The following is a 15294-nucleotide window of genomic DNA, read 5'->3' on the forward strand; positions in this document are numbered from 1 at the left end:
GTTTCTACAACATTTCTTGTGTTTATTCTCTTCTGTGCCTACATAGCTACCACCACCCTAGTTTAGATCTATATCACCTCTCCTCTGGCCTGTCACTAATTACCTTCAAATTGTTTTGCTTGCTTCAAGTCTCACCCACTTCAAAACACCCTACACATAATTGCCAAAGTGCTTTTCCCAAAATTTGGTTTTGACTCTCATTTAGTTCCAGTGACTCCTTATCACTGCTAGGAACAACTAACTGTAAATTGCCCTGGCCTTTATAATAACTTTGCCCTATCCTACCTTTCCATTCTCTTTGTATATTATTCCTCTTCTTTGATCTAGCCAAACTTCATTCTTACAGTTCCTTATTTATGACTCTCCATGTAGGATATCAAGATAGGTGTGTCTCCATGCCTTTGTATTGCTATGTCCTTTACCAGGAATGCACTCCCTCAACAGCTCCACCTCTTAGAATTCATTTCCTTCAAGGAATGATGAAGTGGAGGATTTCTATATGAACTGTGAAATGATGCCAAGTGAAATGAGCAGAGCCAGGAGAACATTGTACACAGAAAGTGAAACACTGTGTAACGATCAAATGTACTAGACTTTTTTATTAGTAGCAATACAATGATCCAGGAAAATCCTGAGGGACTTATGAGAAAGAATGCTATCTATATCAAGAACTGTGGGAATAGAAATACAGAAGAAAAACATATGATCGATCACATAATTTGATGGGTATAAAATAAAATTTTAAAATAAATTTAAAATAAAATAAAAAAGAATTCATTTCCTTTAAGATTCAGTTTAAGGGCCACCTTCTGCATGAAGCCTTTCCTAATCTCTCCAGCTGCTAATATCCTCCCCCTCAGCCACATTGATTTTTTTTTATGAACACATATGTATATATGTCTGTTGATCTCGTCTATCTAATTATCTTCCTCAATAAAATGTAAGCTCCTTATAGGCAGGAACTATTAAAATTCTTTCCTTTAGCCCTAACTCCTTGTATAGTATATGGCTCATATACATTAATTACTTGGCTTGCTTGAATATTCTTTGTGGTGATTACTTAAAAATAATGGCTAAGCATAGGTGAAAGCCATTTCTGGCATATTAAATAAGTACCAATTAATATGCCAATCCATCTGTGTATAAATAAAATTGTTACAACAATTTTTCAAATTTCAAAGTCTTGAAATTTCAGTCTTTTCCCCCCTTCTTAGACTTTGGAGGATTTGATCAAACTATGTGTAAAGGGTGAAATTATGGTTGAGACTGAAAAAATATAAATTTAAGTGGTCTTCAAAGGAAATCCCAAATAATAAAATACCCAAGTCAGCTGCCAAATTTTATGGTGATTTAATTTATATAGTAGAGAAGATTTTAAGAAGAAGGAGGAAGGAAGGGGCTAATACCCAGCAGGAAGATAGGAGATCTAGAAAGTAAGATTTTGAGTGTGGAGGAAAGAATCAGCTTGACCTCCAAAGAGGCTTAGCTAAGATGCCTGAACCTGAAATCAGCTCCAGGGCAAACTCACCACCCAACACTCCAAGATGTCAGAATGCCAGAGTCGTCTCTCCAGGGAAAGAGAAAGAGTGGCATCCTGTGACGTGCCTTATATGGATGTTTTTACATCACTTTTCTGCATCTCATTTGTACCAATGAGGACTTAGCTTGACTTAGGACAGCCCAGAGGTCTGTCCTTTTTTGCACATGTCTGTTGAAGGCCATCTCCTCAGATAATTAAATCTTGAGTTTGATGCAGACCTTTCAAAATCTTGTTAAACTGAGTAGGGTGGAATAGTTTTAAAATTCACATATGACAAAGGATGTTGCTATTTATGAACCAGTTGCTCAATTCAGTTTCCAAGGAAGAAAGGAATAATTTTATAGCATAGACAAAAATGACATAATGGGAAAAGCAATAGATTTGGAATCACAGGACTTGTTTTAAATATAAAGTCAGCTACTTTTTCTACCTCTGTGAGCTTTTCTATCTCTGTAGCTTTAATTTCCTCGTCTATAAAATGAAGGAGTGGAACTGAATTTCACATCTCTAAAGTCCCTTACATCTCTAAATAATGTGTTCCTACTAATATTGAAATAGACATTTATTGAGGAATGGGAACTGAACAAAGGTATATTATCATTTTTTAGAATACTAGACATTCCTCACTTGTTCTTTAAAAGTAATCACCATTTTACATGTTTTAATCTTTGTTTTAATTTTCCCTCTTTTTTATTTAGAGTGTTAAAGTTTGAATCTTATTTTGAGTTTTTAAAAAGGGTAGCATTTATGGTTATTTGAATCATGCAAAAATTAAACCAGTTTTCCACTATAAATGTCCTTTTGGTTTTGAAGATTTAAATTTTTGAAGAGAGCATTAAAACACTCTTGAAAATGAAGATGTAAATAAATTCTAGTTTGCTTTAAGAGAAGGTGCATATTTGTAAAAATCAAATAAAGAGTTATGCTCAGATTCCTTTTTAAAAAAATTCCTTACCTTCTGTCTTAAAATCAATATTATTAATTTCCAAGGCAGAAGAGCAATTTTAGGGAAATCACTTTGCCAAGTATGTAGTTAGATTGTACAGGTGAGAAACTTGACACAGGGAGACCAATTAGGAAGCTATTGCAGTAGTTATGGGGAACAGATGTAAGTGTTGTGAAGATAGAGATGACAAGACTTGATAACTGAATAAGGAAAGTGATGACCCTGGGAAGGGTGGTAAATACTCTTCATGGAAATAGATATGGTCAGAAGAAAGGTAGTTTTTTGTTGTTTTTTTTTTTTAAGAAAAATCATATCATAATAATCCATGGTACTCTTTGGTATTCAGTGAAGACCATGGACCCTTTCTCAGAATGTTTTTGAATGCATAAAATAAAATATAGGGTTTCAAGGAAGCCAATTATATTGAAATACAGTTAATACAGAAAAAATTTTAAGTTCACAAGACTCCAGGTTAAGAGCCTCTGCTTTGTACCATTAGTTTAAGATGTAATGAAATAATCTGCCAAGACTCTTCAAACCCACTTCTGCTGTTTGGCATTTCAAGACAAAAAGATCCAGTCATTCAAAGTCAGAAATGAAATTCTAAAGATTTTGATATTCTGGATAAGAAAATTAAAAACTTAAAATCATAGTCTCTGCCTCATAAAGGCTAGAAAGAATGTCACCAGATTATTAATAAAACTAAGATGGTTTAAAAGAGGAATAGAGGTTTAAAAAAACAAATCTAGGGATACTTACAAACCAATTAGTGAAGGACAACTCATGTATAGCAAATTAGAGGTAATATCCAAGAGTTCACAACTGCTTATAAATAAGAAGTTGATCTTGAAAAATACTTTTGAATCTTCTTCTGTGGGGCAGAAAAGGGAATAGATCTAACTATGAAGGATCTACTAAAGAAAAAACTTCTGAGGCTGATGGATTCAAAGAGGAATTCTATCAGATTCTTAAAAAAACTGTAAGTGGGGGTAGCTGGGTGGCTCAGTGGATTGAGAGCCAGATCTAGAGATGGGAGGTCCTAGGTTCAAATCTGGCCTCAGACACTTCCTAACTGTGTGACCCTGGGCAAGTCACTTAATCCCCTTACCACTCTTCTACCTTGGAACCAATATGTAGTATTGATTCCAGGATGGAAGTTAAGGGTTAAGGAAAAAAAAAAAACCTGTAAGTACTCCAAAATAAAACCAACAACCTGTTAAGTACTCATCCATCAAAAAATGTCCTCAGAATTTGATAAAGTAAGCATCCTACCAGAATCCTTTTTTGGATACAAAAATAGCCCTGATACCTAAACCATGGAAGATAAAACACAGAAAGAAAACTGTGGGCCAATATCATTAATGAACATAGACTCAGAATTTTTAAACAAAATCTTATCAAACAGACAACAGTGATTTGTCCAAGAAATAATTCATTATAATCAAGTGGTATTTATAGGAGGGTTGAAAGGATGGTTCAGCATCAGGAAAACAATCAACATAGGTGCAGAAAAAGACTTTGACAGAGTACAATACTTTTAAGCTATAAACCCTATAAAAAATAGTCACAGAGGGATCTTTAAAAAAAAAGTCTCAAAAACCATTTGTCTAAAACCAAAAGCAAGTGTCATATGCAATGGGGATGAAAACCTTTTCCTACAAATTTTCCAGTGAAGGAAGGGTACCCACTATCCCCGCTATTATTTGCCATGGTTCTGTAAATGCTAGCAATAACAATAAGATAAAAAAGAAATTAAAGGACCCAAGATAGGTGGCTCAGTGGATAGAGTGCTAGGCCTTGAGTTAGGAAGATCTGAGTTCAATTCTGTAATCAAACACTTTCTAGCTCTATATCCCTCCCTAATCAAGTCACTTAATCTCTGACTGAAAAAAGAATCCACTGGATAAGGAAATTACAAAACATTCCAGTATTCTTGCCAAGGAAAACCCCATGAATAACTGTGGTCCATGGGGATCATGAAGAATGGATATTACTGGACAAAAAGACAAGTTAAAACCATCTCTCTTTTTTGCTGATAATATGATGATCTACTTAAAAAATAGCTTCAGTAACATTTCAAGCTATAAAATTCTCAAAAATCAACATTTCTTTGTAATAATGACAGTACACAAAAAGCAACAATAGAATAGGAAATCTTATTCCAAATAACTGCAAAATGTGCAAATATCTGGGGATCAACCTTCCAGAGCACATAGAAAACTTACGTAGATCCAATTACAAAGTGTTCCTTAAAGAAATAAAGAAACATCTTAAATAACTGGCATGATCATGATCAGTGATAGTGTCTGGACCATGCCAATATAATAAAAAAAAATACCACCATAATTAATTTATAGGTCTAATACTATGTCAATCAAATTACTATCAAAGGGATACTTTACAGAATTTGATCAAATAATAGCAAAATTAATTTGAAAAAATGAGCTAGGAAAACATAAGTTCTACTTCTGACATAAATCTTACTGTGGCAGGACAAGTCACTTAATTTCTCAGTGCTGCAGACAGCTTTCTTAGACTAAAGATTGAATATTTGCATTAATGGTAGAAATTCTATTTCAAGATTTTTCTACACTGATAAAAATCCTAGGTCTGTATTTTTAAAAATTCCAAGTCACCAATATGCTACAGTTTATTCAGTCACTTCTCAATCAGTGGAAATATATGGTATGTTTAAATTTTAACTATAATTGGGGCTGGGTAGTGAGTGTGGAGGAAGTATGAGGGGATGAGTGAGATTAGATATCTATTTTAAAACTGGAGAGAAGTTGGGAAGAGAGGTATAAGAAATTTAAGAATAAAAAAAAATCTAACAAAGAAGTATGTGCCAAGGGAAGGAAAGTAATAAGAAATAAGTTAAAAGGTTAACAAGCTGACACTAAGGCCTTATTGAAATTCTGTAACCTGTTTATGAATCAGGTCTACATTAGGTCAAATTAAATGAATTGTTTGGGAAGCATCATATAAAGGCTAGGATTTGGCACAGTGGATCCTGGTATAAATTTAGTTGGGCAAGAAATTCTTTGCTTAAAAGGTCATTGGAGTAATAAAGACCTTTTAGAATAAGGAGATTTGTCCAGAGAGGGGAGGAGATGTAGTATGGTATGGGTTAAGAGACTAGAAACTTGGCTGTGGATGGAGTACAGGGAGAGAAGGCAAATGAAAGTAATAGGAGTAAAAGTAGGCAATTATATCTCAGAAGTAGAGCGCTGCTTTTATCTGTCATGGGCCAGTGAATGGCCATAGTGAGGAATGAAGGTCAGTGGAGTCAGGGATGATGAGGTCAAAGAGTAGGTGGGTAATCAGTGTTGATGTTGAAGTCATCAAGGGTAATAGAAGTTAATAAAGAGTTAAAAGAAAATATTAATCAGATGCTGAAGTTATCCAGGAAAATGTAGTTAAGTAAGGTTTTAGAAGAAAGCAATTTGAAAGAGAATAAATTACCTTAATAGCCTCATGGAGATACTTGAACAATATCCTTTACCGCCTTCATCCCCATTCCTATCTGTGATATATTACTTGTAGTCCTTTGTTCAGAGGAATATGTTATTAGATTAGCAGCTATATACTTAAAACAGAAAGACAGTCTGAATTTAAGACTATTGGTTTAGATGAGGACATGAATTTGTAAGGGTAGCAAGTTCAGTGGTAGGAATTACATTTGGAGGCAAGTAGAAGGAAATAATAACAATATAGTACACCGAGAATCTTTCATTTCTATTTTCTTATAATAACTTCCACTAATTAAGGTTTGTGACATTCCAAAAATAAAAACCATAGTCCTTGCCCTCACAGACTGAAGAGCTTATTACATTTGTATTATGGGAAGCCACATGCACACATAAAAGTAAATATGAACTATATACAAAGTAGTTTTTGCAAGGAGGTCACTATCATTTGGGATCAAGAAAGGTCATGAATAGGAGGTGATATAAGCTGATCTTAGAAGGGAGTGTAAACCTTAAAATTCCTTAGACTTATAATTGTTGGAAATTTCACCATTGGGAAATTTCATACTTGGAAAATTTCTTACTGATAGTCTATTGGAATGTTCCTCCTCCTCCCTTCTTAAGATTACTTTAGGACAGAAACCTTTTGCTGAACAATGGAAAGGACTTTGACCTATGCTTAAGCATAGAACAGGAATTTCTTTGAGTCATGATTGATTTTAGAATTGATACAATGGAGATACTTGGAATCAATCTCCACCCTACTCAGTCCTAACAGGATTGAGGAAGGGCTGCAGCATAGATTAAAATTTAATTATTCCAATCTCTACCCTACTCAGGGTAACGGGATTTAGGAAGGGCTGTAGCAAATGATCAAAGATTTAATTATTTGAAAATATGACCTTCAACAGACATGTGCAAAGCCAGAGACCTCTGGGCAGTCCTGGGTTAAGCTAGAGCCTCCATTGGCACAGGGAAATTGATGGACAGTGATTGGTAGATGTGAGAACTGAGGGGAGGGAACTTGGATGGTTTCCTTAAAGATAGGGGGGTCTGAAGACTCAAGAAGGAGGGAGTTGAGGAGTTGGTCTGAGTGGTTGGAGGGTGCTCTGGGAAGCTTGCTCTGCAGGAAGCTGAAGGTGGGGGCCTCTGAGACTGTTTCTCCATTTTGGTCACGTGAGTAATAGGGACTGATCTCTTTTCTTTGCCCCAGCTATCTAAGGGCTTGGGCCTTTTGGCCCAGCCTAAACAGAGGGGTTATTTAAGCCCTATTCCCTTCTCTCCCCTTTCTCTCTCTCCCTCTATCTCTCTATCTCTAATTCCTTTCTTCCTCCTGTTTGTAATTAAACTCCATAAAAGGTTGACTGCTGACTTGAGTTTTCATTTAGGAATTACATAACTGAATTCCTTGGCGACCTTAAATTAATATATATCAGTCTTTTAAAAGTGATTTCCTTGTCACAGGAAGTAGGGATTCTTAGAGGCAGAGGTGAAGTAGGAATGCATTTTTAGGCATGGGGGACAGTTATGTTCAAAGGTGTGGAGATGGGTGATATTGTTGAGTATGAAGAGCTGGAAATAAATTAACATCAGTTAAACGGTGTTATTTTTCACCATTCTTTTTTAAATATAATGTTATATTTTGCTATCACATCATTGAATCTAGATAATTTTGGCAAGCAGATCTTTTAATTCTTCTATTTCTGCTGCATATGTAGTTTCTTGATTAAGGAATATTAGTTATGCTGTAATGTGAGAACTGCAGTTTCAGAACAGCACAGTTAGCAATAGTAAAAAAATGTTTTTACTTCTAATCATATCCTATTCTATTTGAAGAGCATGCTTCTAAGGTCATTTCCTTAGAATTTTAAGTTTTCATTTTCTGAGAACATCTATTTTTTAAAGAATATTTTTCCATGGTTACATGATCTATTATTTTTCCCACCCATCTTCCCTCCTCCCTCCCAGAGCTGACAAGCAATTCCACTGGGTTGTACATGTATCATTGTTCAAAGCCTATTTCCATGTTATTCATATTTGCATCAGAGTAATCTTTTAACATCAAAACCCTAATCATATCCCCATTGAACTATGTGATTGATCATGTATTTTTCTTCTGCATTTCTACTCCCGAAGTTCTTTCTCTGGATGTGGACAGCATTATTTTTCATATGTTCCTCTGGATTGTTCTGGGTCATTGAGTTGCTGCTAGTAGAGAAGGGATTGTTCTAGGTCATTGCGTTGCTGCTAGTAGAGAAGTCTATTACATTTGATTGCAATCAACGGCATGCAGCTTTCTAACGTCAACACTTTCAAGTACCTGGGCAGCACCATCGCCAACGACGGGTCCCTAGACCACGAGATTAATGCCAGGATCCAAAAGGCCAGCCAGGCACCCGGGCGGCTGTGCTCTAAAGTCCTCCAACACAGCAGTGTAAGCACTGCGACGAAGCTCAAAGTGTATAACGCAGTGGTCCTCAGCTCGCTCCTGTACGGTTGTGAGACATGGACACTGTACCGGAAGCACATGAAACAGCTGGAGCAATTCCACCAATGCTCTCTGCAGTCAATCATGAGGATCCGATGGCAGGACCAAATCACCAACCAGGAAGTCCTCGACAGAGCCAACTCCACCAGCATCGAAGTCATGGTCCTTAGAACCCAGCTACGATGGTCTGGACACGTCATCCGCATGGACCCACAGCGAATACCAAGACAGGTATTCTATGGTGAACTGTCAGCTGGACTCAGGAAACAAGGCCGACCAAAGAAAAGATTCAAGGATCAGCTAAAGTCCAACTTGAAATGGGCTAGCATTACACCAAAGCAACTAGAACTCGCTGCCTCTGACAGAAGCAGCTGGCGAACCCACATTAACCATGCCGCCGCCACCTTTGAAGATGAGTGACGTCGACGTCTTGCCGCTGAGCGTGAACGCTGACCAGGCCACAGCCTCACCCCTCGTAACAACTGGAGTCACATGCCCCATGTGCCACAAACTGTGCGCCTCAGCCTTTGGACTCCAGAGCCACATGAGGGTACACCGTAGATGAAAGTGCACAAAGACAATACTCATTCTCGGTCACCGAGAGACTACCACTACAAGGTTCTCCTGGTTCTGCTCCTTTCACTCTGCATCAATTCCTGGAGATCGTTCCAGTTCATATGGAATTCCTCCAGTTCATCATTCCTTTCAGCACAATAGTATTCCATCACCATCAGATGGTTCAGCATCACAATTTGTTCAACCATTTCTCAATCAAGGGACACCCCCTCATTTTCCAATTTTTTGCCACCACAAAGAGCTCAGCTATCAATATTTTTGTACAAATTTTTTCCCTTATTATCTCTTTGGGGTACAAACTCAGCAATGATGTGGCTGGATCAAAGGCAGTCAGTCTTTTAAAGCCCTTTGCGCATAGTTGCAAATTGCCCTTGTAAACCTTAAAATTTCTTAGACTTATAAATGTTGGAAATTTCACCATTGGGAAATTTCATACTTGAAAAATTTCCTATTGATAGTGGGAACTCTATTGGAATGTGAACCCCATTGGCATGGGAGGTTCCTCCTCCTCCCTTCTTAAGATTACTTTAGGACAGAAACCTTTTGCTGAACAATGGAAAGGGCTTTGACCTATGCTTAAGCATAGAACAGGAAGTTCTTTGAGTCATGATTGATTTTAGAATTAATACAACAGAGAGACTTGGAATGACAGAATCAGGTCTTGGAAAATACAATTTCCACCCCACTCAGTCCTAACAGGATTTTTAGGAAGGGCTGCAGCAAAGGATCAAGATTTAATTATTTGAGAATATGACCTTCACCAGACATGTGCAAAGCCACAGGCCTCTGGGCGGTCCTGGGTTAAGCTAGAGCCTCCATTGGCACAGGGAAATTGATGGACAGTGATTGGTAGATGTGAGAACTGAGGGGAGGGAACTTGGATGGTTTCCTTAAAGATAGAGGGGTCTGAGGACTGAGGGGGTGGTTGGTTGGAGAGGTTTTTGCTCTGAGAGGTGGTGCTTTGAGAAGTTTGCTCTGAAGGAAGCTGGAGGTGGAGGCCCCTGAGACTGTTTCTCCATTTTGGTCACGTGAGTGATAGGGACTGATCTCTTTTCTTTTGCCTCAGCTATCTAAGGGCTTGGGCCTTTTGGCCCAGCCTAAACCGAAGGGGTATTTAAGCCCTATTCCCTTCTCTCCCCTTTCTCTCTCTCTCTCTCTCTCTCTCTCTCTCTCTCTCTCTCTCTCTCTCTCTCTCTCTCTCTCTCTCTCTCTCTCTCTCTCTCTCTCTCCCTCTCTCCCTCTCTCCCTCTCTCCCTCTCTCCCTCTCTCTCTCCCTCTCTCTATCTCTAATACCTTTCTTCCTCACTCCATAAAAGGTTGACTGCTGACTTGAGTTTTCATTTAGGAATTACATAGCTGAATTCCTTGGCGACCTTAAATTAATATATATCAGTCTGTTAAAGTGATTTCCTTGTCACACCCTCTAGAATGGTTTGATTAATTCACAACTCCACCATCAGTGCATTAGTGTCCCAATTTTGCCATGTCCTCTTCAACATTTATCACTTTCCTTTGCTGCCATATTGGCCAGTCTGGTAGTTGTGAGGTGGTACCTCAGAGTTGTTTTAATTTTCATTTCTCTAATCAGGAGGGATTTAGAACACTTTTTCATGTGCTTATTGATAAGTTTTGATTTCTTCATGTGAAAACTGCCTGTTCATTTCCCTTGACCATTTGTCAATCGGAGAATGGCTTGATTTTTTTGTAAATTTGACTTAGTTCCTTCTATATTTGGGAAATTAAACCTTTGTTGGAGAGTTTTGTTATAAAAATGTTTTCCCAGTTTGTTTTCTTTCTAATTTTGTTTGCATTGGTTTTGTTTGTACAAAAACTGTTAAATTTGATTTAATCAAAATCATTATTTTATATTTTGTAATGTTGTCTATCTCTTGTTTGGTCTTTAATTCCTTTCCCACAGATCTGATAGGTCTACTATTCTATGTTCACCTAATTTATTTATGATTTCACTTTTTATATTTACCCATTTTGAATTTATCTTGATAATAGGGTATAAGGTATTGATCTAAACTTAATTTTTCCCATACTGTTTTCCAATTTTCCCAGCAGTTTTTGTCAAATAGTTAGGTCTTGTCCCAAAAGCTGGGATCTTTGAGTTTAGCTTGCTGAAGTCATGTACCCCTAGTCTATTCCACTGATCCACACTTTTGTCTCTTAGCCAGTACCATATTGTTTTGATGACCACTGCTTTATAGTAAAGTTTAAGATCTGGTACTGGTAGGACCCCCTCCACATTTTTTTTCATTATTTCCCTTGGTATTCTTGATCTTTTGGGGTTTTTTTGGATGAACTTTATTATAATTTTTTCTAATTCAATAAAAAAAATTTTGGTAGTTTGATAGGTATGGCATAGAATAATTAGATTAATTTGGGTAGGATTGTCATTTTTATTATGTTAGCTCATCCTGCCCATGAACAATTAATGTTATTCCAGTTATTTAGGTCTAGTTTTAATTGTGTGAAGTGTTTTGTAGTTGTGTTCATATAATTCCTGTGTTTGTCTTGGTAGATAGATTCCTAAATATTTTATATTGTCTAGGGTGATTTTAATTGTGAGTTTCTCTTTCTAACTCCTACTGCTGAATTTTGTTGGAAATATAAAGAAATGCTGATGATTTATGTGGGTTTATATTGTATCCTGAAACTTTTCTAAAGTTGTTGATTATTTCCACTAGTTTTTTAGTTGATTTTCTAGGATTCTTTAAGAAGACCATCTTATCATCTGCAAAGAGTGATAGTTTAGTTTCCTCATTGCTTATTTTAATCCCTTCAATTTATTTTTCATCTCTAATTGCTACTGCTAGTGTTTATAGTACAATGTTAAATAATAGAGTTGATAATAGGCATCCTTGCTTGATCTTATTGGGAAGCCTTCTAACTTGTTCCCATTGTAGATGATACTTGCTTATGGTTTTAAATATATACTGTTTATTATTTTCAGGAATGACACTTCTATGCCTATACTTTCTAGTGTTTTCAATAGGAATGGGTGTTGTATTTTGTCAAAGGCTTTTTCTGCATTTGAGATAATCATGTGATTTCTGTTGGTTTGATTATTGATATAGTCAATTATGTAGATAGCTTTCCTAATACTAAACAAATCCCACCTGATCATAGTAAATAATCCTTGTGATAACTTGCTGTAGTCTTTTTGCTAGTATCTTTTTTTTTTTAATCCCTTACCTTCCGTCTTGGAGTCAATACTATGTATTGGCTCCAAGGCAGAAGAGTGGTAAGGGCTAGGCAATGGGGGTCAAGTGACTTGCCCAGGGTCACACAGCTAGGAAGTGGCTGAGGCCGGATTTGAACCTAGGACCTCCCGTCTCTAGGCCTGGTTCTCAATCCACTGAGCTACCCAGCTGCCCCCGCTAGTATCTTATTTAAGATTTTTGAATCTATGTTCATTAAGGAGATTGGTCTGTAGTTTTTTTTCTTTGTTTTTGGACTGCGTGGCTTTGGAATCTTTGGAATCAATACCATATTTGTGTCATAAAAAGAATTTGGTAAGACTCCTTCTTTGCTTATTTTGTCCTTTAATTTATATAGTATTAGGATTAGTTGTTCTTTAAATGTTTGACAGAATTCACTTGTGAATCCATCAGGCCCTGGGGATTTTTTCTTAGGGAGTCCCTTGATAGTTTGTTCAATTTATTTTTCTGAGATGAGATTATTCAAGTATTCTATTTCCTCTTTTATTAATCTAGGCAATTTATATTTTTGCAAATAATCACCCATTTCACTTAGGTTGTCATTTATTGCCATGTAATTGGGCAAAATAGTTCTGAATAATTACTTTATTAATTTCCTCTTCAGTAGAGATAAGATTACCCTTTTCATCTTTTGATACTGTAATTTGATTCTCTTCTTTTTTTTTTAATTAGATGAACCAGTAGTTTTATTTGTTCTTTCAAAGTACCAGCTCCTAGTCTTATTTATTAGTTCAATAGTTCTTTTGCTTTCAATTTTATCAATTTCTCCTTTAGTTTTTAGGATTTCCAATTTAGTTTTTATCTGGGGATTTTTAATTTGTTCTTTTTCTAATTTAAGTTGCAAGCCCAATTCATTGATCTCCTCTGAGAGCATCTATTCTTGACATAAACATGATGAACATTTACCTTAGATTTCTTGCATTTATTGAACATTTCACTTGAAAGCTCAGCCAGTCATGCATCAAACTTTATAATTCAAACATTTAAAAAATCAGAAAAATATTTTTTTTCCATCTATTTCATGCCACAGGTATTTATTGAGCCATCTACTGTGTGGACATGAGACAGTGGGCAGTCTCATCATAGGGCAGTGATGGTGAACCTTTTAGAGATGGGGTGCCAGGCCCCATCTCCACCTCCAGACCAAGTGCTGTACCTGCTTCCCCCCAGAGATCAAGTGCTCTGCCCCAACCCCCCCCCCCCGCCACTTTGCCCCCTGCCTCACCCCCACCCCAGACAGAGTTGGGATGGAGCTCTCCTATTGAGCTGCAGGGTAGAAGGGCGGATAAAGTGAATAAAATGTTCACCGCACAGATGAAGAAGGGGAAAGGAGTGGCCCTAGAACTCTGCCACATGTGAACCCATCTTACTCCCTGTGCATTCCTGTTGGGCTGCTGGGCAGATGGGCAGGTGATGTGAAAAAAATGCAGGAATGGTGGAGAGGGGGAGGGGAGAACAGCTCTGCTGGAGTACCTCTGCCTTTCTAGTAAGGAACTGGGGTCAGGGCGACTCCTGTGACCACAGAGAGCACTCTGTGGGCCATCTTCAGCACCCATGCCATAGGTTTGCCATCACTGGGCTAGGCAATGGGAGTTAAGTGACTTGCCCGGGGTCACACAGCTAAGAAGTCTCCAAGACTGGATTTGAACCCAGCACCTCCCATCTCTAGGTCTGGCTCTCAATCCTATGAAACACCTAGCTTGCCCCTCTATTTCCCTTTTTTTTAAAAGACGATTTGGGGAAGTATCCCAAACTATGCCCTGTTCCCTGTTCCCTATTTATTTCCCTACTATAAGATAATATAAGGATAGTATTTTAGTCTAAAGTTTTTAACTCCACATGATTAAGAAACCCTTATTTGTCTTTCTGTAACTGTCCATTCCATCTGCTTACACTCTTTTCCCTTTATCAAAGGCCTAACTCCTTTTTTTGAAGTACAAAGTTGAGGGAGAGACTTTGTTCTCTCTGAAGATAGACTTGGGGTAGTGACTGTACATGGGGCCTTTGATTGCTCTACTGAAGCACAATATCATATTTGCCTTTACCTTTACTGAATTAAGGTAATGATCAGCAAGGAAGTTTGATTATTTCAGTCAATGGAAGAATCTTGAGTTCATCTTTGCCTGGCTAGAAAGAAGAATTCCTTAAAGGGAATAGTCAAAAGAGAGATTGAATGGCTTTAGGAAAATGATTTACCAAAGATGCTCCAACATTTTTTTTAAATATATTTTATTTGATCATTTCCAAGCATTATTCGTTAAAGATCATTTTCTTTTCCTCCCCCCACCCCCCATAGCCGACGCGTAAGTCCACTGGGCATTAGATGTTTTCTTGATTTGAACCCATTGCTTTGTTGATAGTATTTGCACTAGAGTGTTCATTTAGAGTCTGTCCTCTGTCATGTCTCCTCAACCTCTGTATTCAGGCAGTTGCTTTTCCTCGGTGTTTTCACTCCCATAGTTTATCCTTTGCTTATGAATGGTGTTTTTTTCTCCTGGATCCCTGCAAGTTGTTCAGGGACATTACACCGCCACTGATGGAGAAGTCCATTACGTTCGATTATACCACAGTGTATTAGTCTCTGTGTACAATGTTCTCCTGGTTCTGCTCCTCTCACTCTGCATCACTTCCTGGAGGTTGTTCCAGTCTCCATGGAACTTCTCCACTTTATTATTCCTTTTAGCACAATAGTACTCCATCACCAACATATACCACAGTTTGTTCAGCCATTCCCCAATTGATGGGCATCCCCTCGTTTTCCAGTTTTGGGCCACCACAAAGAGCGCAGCTATGAATATTTTTGTACAAGTCTTTTTGTCCATTATCTCTTTGGGGTACAGACCCAGCAGTGCTATGGCTGGGTCAAAGGGTAGATATTCTTTTGTCGCCCTTTGGGCATAGCTCCAAATTGCCCTCCAGAATGGTTGGATCAATTCACAACTCCACCAGCAATGAATCAATGTCCCTACTTTGCCACATCCCCTCCAGCATTCATTACTTTCCGATGCTCCAACATTTTAAGTGACCTTTTCTTTTTGATGAAATAAACT

At 37.5% G+C, this 15294-nt stretch overlaps 1 protein-coding gene across 1 annotated transcript in view; it reads left to right on the forward strand.

The window, feature by feature from the left end:
* PRKAR2A (protein kinase cAMP-dependent type II regulatory subunit alpha) overlaps positions 1–15294 on the forward strand; it is a 154355-nt gene that overhangs the window by 62715 nt on the left and 76346 nt on the right. The window lies entirely within an intron of this gene.

The sequence above is a fragment of the Monodelphis domestica genome, chromosome 7 (genome assembly GCF_027887165.1).
Source record: "Monodelphis domestica isolate mMonDom1 chromosome 7, mMonDom1.pri, whole genome shotgun sequence".
NCBI lineage: Eukaryota > Metazoa > Chordata > Mammalia > Didelphimorphia > Didelphidae > Monodelphis > Monodelphis domestica.